The sequence below is a fragment of the Chiloscyllium plagiosum genome, unplaced genomic scaffold, assembly GCF_037043375.1.
Source record: "Chiloscyllium plagiosum isolate Xiang-an unplaced genomic scaffold, Cpla_swu_hap1 HiC_scaffold_3, whole genome shotgun sequence".
Lineage (NCBI taxonomy): Eukaryota > Metazoa > Chordata > Chondrichthyes > Orectolobiformes > Hemiscylliidae > Chiloscyllium > Chiloscyllium plagiosum.
The window spans coordinates 113,474,536-113,483,648 of NW_028270141.1; positions in this window are offsets into that span (position 1 = coordinate 113,474,536).

Consider the following 9,113-nt stretch of genomic DNA (forward strand, 5'->3'; position numbering starts at 1 on the left):
TGCTGGAAAGTGGAATTAGTGTAGATAGGTCAGCACAGACCTGATCGGCCAAAGGGTCTCTTCTGTGCTGTATTAGTCTATGCCTATGTCTGCCACTTTCTCAAGGGCAACTCGAAAAGGTGAATAAATGTTGGACCAGCAGGTGATGCCCATCTTCCATGATTACATAAAAATAAAATGAAGAATTTCTTCTTGGGTCTTCTACTCCTAACTTTCATAGAGCTGCACAATGCGGTGTCCCCTGGGGAATTTGACTGGTATAGAGTATTTGAAAGATCATAGCACATTTCTTTATTTTTTAAAAATGGCACCTGACTGACACATGGTATCAGTGAATGGGAGAGAAGAGGAATGAGTGACTGAGTGTGGATAAATTAATACTTCGGTAAAGTGGGTAGGTAGTTAGGTTGGGTGGATGGCTGAGGTGGGAAGAAGTGTAGCTGGGCAATGGGTAGGTGGACAGGTGGGTGAGATGGGTAAATGGTTGAGTGGGTGAATGCATTAGGGTCCCGATGAAGGGCTTTTGCCCGAAATGTCAATTCTCATGCTCCTTGGATGCTGCCTGACCTGCTGTGCTTTTCCAGCACCACACTCTTGACTCTAATCTCCAGCATCTGTCTTCCTCACTTTCCCCTGGGTGAATGCATAATCAAGGGGATGAGTTGGTAGTTGGAATGGTTCAGTTTGAGCAGTTGAATCAGTTAGGGTAGTTGCCTACCTGGGCAGGTCAGTATGAGTGAGTGTTTGTGAGTTCTGTAGTTACCCAGGTTTTAGATCAGGTTTTAATCTGTCTAACATTTCCTGAGAAGCTATCCAAATAAATACTGCAGAGCCTTCAGCTGAGATCTTGGAAATGGTCACGGAGAGTCCAGGGAGCAAGTGAATTGCCCATCAGAAAATTGAACTTCCTGAGAAATTCCCACCTAGGTCTGTAGGTAGGGACAACCATAGGGGTCCTGATGCATATCGCCTGTCATATCTGGTATCTGACAGTCTGAAGACCAAAAGTTTTGACCTGTGTTTTTTCGGTACATGTTAATTTTCTTGCTGCCAATGAAATACTACCTCAAAACATCTCTATACTTGCTTCTTGTCCTTTAATTAAATCCTTAAAATGCTAACATTTTACCAACATTCCAAGACCACAAATTCAAGTCTTGGCTCAGAGTAAAGTTCAGTTGTTTGATCACAGTTCAGGGAATATTCTTGAGGCTACATTAACAGCACTGCATCTATGTCAGCACAATTTGAGATACTTAATGCATTAACTTATTGGTTTCAATGTGAACAACATAATAAAAGATGGTTCCACAAGAGTGAACATTCCAGAATTTGTTACATTATTTTTAGGACATGAGCATCCAACTTTATGAGGGGAAAGGAAAAAAAACAATGGTAGCAAAAATGAAATGACAAACATTCCCACAGTCCAAAAATTATTATAAGTAAATAATGATTTGTAAAGCCAGAAGTAATTTGAAATGATCCTGTGTGACGTCCACAATGCCACAACATTTCCAGGATAAATATCTCCTGCAAAAGTTATTCCTATGTGATCAGAAAACAAAAACAACACCATTTGCAGATTGAAGTAAAAGTGGCCATTCAGTTTTGAAAAATATCTGTCTACTGAAGGAAGATCCACTGCTGAGGACTGAGTATTCATCTCCAGATTGTTCTTACATAACTCATGCTGGAAAGTATATGTAAGTGTAGGTGTATTGTGCATATGTGTGCATGTGTGTGCAGCGTAGCGATTAAGTGAGAAAACAATCAGACACAATTGTGTTGCTTCTAGAGTGTAATAGCCCACTATTCTCTATCAGCAGACTGAGAGAGGGGAATCAATCACTCTCAAAGAATGATAATGGGTGGGGAAGTACTGAGGTGTTGCTGTATTCATGAGAAGAGGAGAAAAGGGAGCATTGAATGAAGCTTAAGTAAATATAAATGAAACTTGAGGTATGATAGCTGAACCTTTTGTGCAACTCTAACTTCCATTATGGTGGAAAAAGATTACAAACTCCACCTATTTCAAGCTTAAATTAATTACACTTAACTACCTCTCTAACATTTGTAAAATAGTCTTCTGGTAGTTTTACAGTCCAAATGCCCGACATAAAATTGCTGTTATGAGGCTTGGAAAAAGAAATAATCATTCTATCCTTGTTTTGATATCACGGCCATTGGGCTGCAGGGAGAAAAAGATTTCAAAGACATAATTGCTTTCTTTTTCCAAAGGTCTTCCCTAAAGTCATTCAATCAGGACATAGTGAAGCACATTAGATGTAATTCACAGCTCCCTACTGTGAGCTGACAGAGAAATTGTAGAAAGTCAGTGCTGTGGATTTGGTTCTGACGAAGAGTCACTAGACTCGAAATGTTAACTCTGCTTTGTCCCCAGACCTGCTGAGTTTCACCTGCAATTTCTGTTTTTGTGTTTGTTTCAAATGCCCAGCACCCATGGTTCATTTTTAAAATTATTTTGCTGTAAGTTTAGTCTCTTGTTTGCTCACATTTCCCTAGTATCACAAAATAGTGAATGCACCATAAGGCTGAATGCAATGTTAGTTAATGTTAAAACATTTTAGAGAAAAAAAACACTGTAAATGAGACAACAAATTCAATTCAAGTATTTGCATGCCAATGATATGAAGATGGCTTTCGATAACAAAGAATAAAAAGATGAGGAAACATATAAAGACCATTTGGAAAATTGTTTTCAGCTACCAAATGTTATTTCTTCTACAGTGCAAAACTCTGTGACATGCCATTTGGTTTTCATCATAAGAGACCGTAATCCTATTTTTATTATGTTTATGTCAGCATAAAGGACTCATATTGGTTCAAGACATATTTATAATTTAAATACTGTAGTGCCTTAAGAGATCATAATTTTTATTGCTGTAACAATGAACATCCAGTTTAACAGCTTCCAACTTAACTGACATAAACACTGATCCTATACTATTTTTCATCTGAGACTTGAAACTTAAATTATAAATCAAGTTGGAGTATTGCATGAGTCAGTTCAAGTGACAATCATACTTACTTTGCTGTCTCTATGTGCTTTTTTTTGTCAAGTCCACCTGTCACCAATATTTGCAACATGAAGGAAGCAGTTTCTTTTTATAATAGAATAATGAATGGCTCGGAGTGGATTACAGGGCATTAATTCAATTTAATCAAGGGTATCAGGTAATGCAAATTCTGAATTATAACAGCAAAAGGAAGATTGCGAATGAGAAAAGGTAAGATACCAATCTAAACAACCAGTCCTGCTCTTACTTCAATGTTCAACTGCATTCAACAAGGCAACTCCCCTAATCAATGATTCCATCCAGTCATTCTCCTTTTGAACAAGACCAGCTGCAATATCAGTGCCGTATTTGATCCCCATATCAATCTAATGCCCTACATTCTGCCAACACAAATAGCACCAGGTTCAACCTCAATAATGTCATTATCTCGATCTTGATCTTAGCCCCTAAGGAAACCTTTATCAAATCCTTCATTATTTCCAGACTCACTTGTTTTGCTGGTCTTCCATCTTCCATAGTTCATAAACTTCAGTTAAAATTTCAAGTCTGGTGATTCTTCATCAGAATTAAGTCTGTTGCTTTTATCTTATCTTGCAACAACCACCTATAATTTCTGTCCCCACTTTTATAACATTGGCTTTGCTACTCCAGTGCCTCCAAATTGAATTTTTTATCTGTATATTTAATTCCATTCATGGCCTCACTCTTCCCTGTCTTTGTATCTTCCTTCAGTTTAACAACTATCCTCACTCTCCCTTTGTCTAATTCAGTGCTCATATTTGTTCATCATCAATGGACATGTCTTCATCTACTTCAGCCGAAACCCTATAATCCGATCTTGAATCTGTCCAGCTTTCCATCACTCTGCCTTGCTGTAAATCCTCCTCAAAATTATGATCAGTTTTGAACATTACAGTCAGAATCATACATCGTACATCAAATGTGGTCTGAATAGTCTATGAGAAAATTTCAACAACATACTCTTGTAACCTTCTTTTCATCTGACCTTGCTGTGCATCTTATGAGAAACAACAACTCTTCTCACTACTAATATTCTGTAATAATCTGTATCTTTTTGTTGCACTGTTATGCAATTGCATATTTTGCATTTTCAGAATCAAACTATTACAGTAGAGAAGGAGGCCATCACATCTGCATCAGAATAGTGAAAAGCATAGTTGGCAGAAGGCATATTGCTTCAGCTGGGAAACTCCAGAGGATTTTTTTATCCCATCACCTCAGCTACTCAGTCATGACCACAAGCCCAAACCATGCCCTACATAAAGTCATTTTGGCCAATGTTTGAACTCGGAGCACTGATGAAGATAGCATCCCTGAAGCTATGCATCTTTCTGCAGAGCAGGTTGTGCTGCGAGCCACTTCTGACATAGTCCACATGGTGCACCATCAGGAGAAGTGCATTCCTGTAGGCATCCCCTGCTTGTGCCAGAAGCACAGCTCAATTGTTTATATCTAGTTTGCAGCATCATCACATGATGTGAATCCCATTTTCCAAATTTAGACTATTTAAAGAATTTGCATGACAGTCACCATTGATGAAGCATTCAGCTTCAAGTCTAATTCAAGCCGGTCATTATTTAAAGGACCATGCGCAACCATTGTGTGTATTAGATGATTTTGAGGAGTGTCTGCCTTAAAAAGTGTCAGCAAATTAGCCTGGAGTATTTTTGCAGGTATTCTGGAGGGTTTGCGGATTTTTTTTTTCTTTTTGTTGCTGTAGCGCAGCATTGCAGCATCTTGTGATACTTGAATAAATAGTTGGATTGAGGATTATTAAATCTCTTGGACCAGATGAACTTCACCTTAAATTGTTGAAGAAAGTAGCAAGAGATGGTGGATGAATTAGTGATAATGTTTTGCAATTCTTTCGATTCTGGAAAGTTTCCTGTTAATTGGAAGGTAGCAAATGCGAACCACACTATTTAACAATAGAAGAGGGAGAGTGGAGAGCTACAAACTTCTTAGCTTGACACCTGTAGTAAGGAAACAGTTAGAATCTTTTCTAAAAAAAAATAATAGAATATTTAGGCAAGACAAAATTAGGCAGTCAGTATGGATCTCTGAAAGGAAAATCATGTCTGAAACATGGAGATTTTGAAGATGAAGTTAAAAATAATACATCACCAGGTTACAGTCCAATAGGTTTATTTAGAAGCACTAGCTTTCGGAATGCTGCTCCTTCATCAGGTAGCTGTGGAGACGCAGAATTTATAGGAAAAGATCACAGTGTCATGCAACTGAAACAATGTATTGAACAAACCTAGATTTGAAGATGACACTTAAAACTTGGATAAAGGATGACCAGCGGGTGTGGTATACAGGTATTTGGATGATCAGAAAGCTTTTGATAAGGTCCTATACAGACGGTTAGTAAATAGAAATAGTGTGTATTAGACTGGGAGGAATATACTACCATGGATTGAGAACTGGTTAATAACAGAAAGTAGAGACTAGGAATAAACAGATCAGTCTCAGGATGGCAGAATGTAATTAGTGAGGTACTATAATTGTTAATGCTAGGTTCACAACTGTTCACTTAATAAATGAAGTGGTGACCAACAGTAATATTTCCAGATTTTTCTTGTGTTAACAAATTGGGTGAAAACTTAAGTTGTAATGAGGATGCAAGAAGGTTTCAAGAGGACTTGGACAGTCTAAGTGAATCGTTTAGAATAATGCAATGTGAATTCATTCACTTTAGTAGAGAAAAATAGTATAATTTTGCTTAAATGGTGAGACATTGGGAAGTGTGCGTGTCTGACGTGATTTTTATGTCCTTATCCATGAGTTATTAAGAGCTAGTATCTAGGTGCGGCAATCAGTTAGGAAGACTAAAGGTATGTTTGCACTCACTTCAAGGGGAAATGAGTTCAGAAGTTAAAATGCCTTCTAGCAGTTGTAAAGAGCCTGAGTGAGGCCTCACTTTGAGTATTGTGTACAGTTTTGGTCTCCTTATCCAGGAAAGACTCCTCTTGCCATAAACAGCGTGCAACAAAATTAATCAGCGGACAAATCCCTCAGATGGTGGAACTTTTGTTTTACTGAGGAGAGATTGAGGAATCTATGTCTGTATTTTCCAAATTGAAAACAAAAAAAATGCTGGAAATCACAGTGGGTCAAGCAGCATCCATGAAGAGTCATCTAGACTCGAAATATTAACTTGCTTTCTCTCCTTGGGCTTTCACCCTGTGTTGTCCAAAGTTTCAAAGAATGAGAGGTGACTTCATTGAAAGTTAGAGTATTCATAAAGGCTTGACAGAATTGATAAGGAGCAGACCATTTAAGGCTGAGATGAAGAGGAATTCATTAAATCAGAAGGTGGTGACTTTTTAGAACTCTCTGTCACTGAGAGCTGCAAATGCTCACCTACTGAGCATGTTCAAGACAGAAATTAATAGGTTTCTGCAGACTGATAAGATTAAGGAATATGAAAATAGTGTGAGATAATGAGATTTTGGAGATGGTCAGCCATAATCTCGAATGATATAATAAGCTTAATTGGCTGAATGACTCTTTTTCCTGATGTTTTGTCCCCAAAGGAAGAGTAGAGGAATAGGTCACTACTTTATGAGCTCTGGTTGATTGAGGTATAGAGCTGCCACCATTCACCTTTGTAGATTTTTTCAACCTTCTTAATTAACCAAGAATATTATTACACACCTCTGAGGCAGGTGGGACTTGAACACTTATAGTCCAGAGGTAGGAACACCACTGCTGCACTAAGAAAAGCCTTCCAATTCTCCTATCTATGATGAGCCAATGGACCTGTCTATTTATCAGTGTAGCCGATAGACCACTGAGTCTTACCATGAAAAGGCAATTTACTTGCATAACAAGAGATCATTTATTACATAATAGAAAACAGTACAAGTTACATCGACTAGTTAAGTAGAATTGCAAGACTGTCAGAAATGGCTGTCTATGTCAGGGCCTCTTGCTAGACTGCCTCATTCTTAATGCAAGTTCTGTGTGACATCATAAAGTTATTGGGGCTGAACTGAACTTCAACATGAACTCTTTCAGAACCATTCCTTGATACAACAGAACCATGACCGATTCACTAAAGGCTCCAACAATGTGTTCTGCTGTGATAGCACCTCTGGGTCTACAGCAAGCCTGGGAGATGAAATAGAGGCTATGAAGAGGACAAACTCTGTCTGATACCTTTTCTCATCATGGAGTCAGAACTGTACATTCTCCTTGACAATGACGCCAGCAGTATTTTTAAGTGTGTGAAGATGGGTTGGAGAATCAGAACTTATGTTTGAGCACTAGGTTTTACTGCTGGGTGAGTGATGAACATGTGGTGAGGAAGCTGGAGAAAGGGTCTTAATGTGACAGACTGGAGATGTCATTAGTGCTGGTCCTCCACATGAGTTAATTAGAACTTTGTTATCATACTCCTGTCCAAAGGTTTGTACTTGACTTTCTGGTCCACCATCTCGTCTTGTAGGAACATAGAAACAGATGTAGACCATCCAACCAATTGAGCCAGTTAAATAATCATGGATGATTGACACTTCAATATCTTTTACCCACTTGATCCCCAAACTATTGTTAATCTATATCTACCTTCAATATACTGAAATATTAAGCTTCCACAGCCCTTGGGCTAACAAATTCTAAAGAGTCACAATGGTCTGTGTAAAAACATTTTTTTCATCTCAGTCCAAAATGGCATCTTCCTAATTTTCATATTGTGTTCCCTGGCTCTTGACTCCACAACCAGGGGAAATAGCTAACCTGCAATTAAACTGTCTATCCTTTTAAGTGCTTTGTGGGTTTCAATGAGTTCCATAAAACCATAAGTTATAGGAGTGGAAGGAAGGCCATTCGGCCCATTGAGTCCACCATGGCTGATGGGCATTTCAACTCCAATTACCTGCACTCTCCCCGTAGCCCTTAATTCCTTGCGAGATCAAGAATTTATCAATCTCTGCCTTGAAGACATTTAAGGAGAGGAGTTCACCACTCATTCTTTGAAACTCTCAAGAATACAAAGGAAGTTTGCTCAATCTCCCTTCATAGGACAGAACTGATATTCCAGGAACAAGTCTGGTGAACCATCATTGCACTCCCTCTGTAGCAATAATACTTTTGGAGATCAAACTGTATTCCAAATGCAGTTTAACCAAGCTTCTATACAGCACGGTGGCTCAGTGGTTAGCACTGCTGCTTCACAGCACCAGGGATCTGGGTTTGATTCCAGCCTTCGGTGTCTGTCTGTGTGGAGTTCGCACATTTTCCCCGTGTCTGCATGGGTTTCCTCCGGGTGCTCCGGTTTCCTCCCACAGTCCAAAGATGTGCAGGTCAGGTGAATTAGCCTTGCTAAATTGCCCATAGTGTTAGGTGCATTAGTCAGGGGTAAATATTGGGTAGGGAAATGGGTCTGGGTTGGTTACTCTTCAGAGAGTCGGTGTGGACTTGTTGGGCCAAAGGGCCTGTTTCTATCCTGTGGGGAATCTCATCTAAATCTAACTGAAGGAAGACTTCACTAGCCCTGTATTCAAAACCTCCCCCCTCACCTCCCTCCAAGGCCCCAGTGGATCCTTCCATATCCATCACAAATTCACCTGCACCTGCACACACATCATTTACTGTATCCGCTGCACCCGATGTGGTCTCCTCTACATTGGGGAGACAGGCCACCTACTTGCGGAACATTTCAGGGAACACTTCTGGGACACCTGCACCAACCAACCCAATCGCCCCGTGGCTGAACACTTTAACTCCCCCTCCCACTCCACCAAGGACATGCAGGTCCTTGGCCTCCTCCATTGCCAGACCCTGGCCACATGACGCCTGGAGGAAGAGCGCCTCATCTTCCGCCTAGGAGCCCTCCAACCACACGGAATGAATGTAGATTTCTCCAGCTTCCTCATTTCCCCTCCCCCACCTTATTTCAGTCCAATCTCCTTCCCAACCTCTCCACCCTCACCCCCTCTCCGGCCTATCACCCTCACCCTCACCTCCTTCCACCTATCATATTCCCAGCACCCCTCCCCCAAATTCCCTCCCCCCTACCTTTTATCTCAGCCCGCTTGGCACACC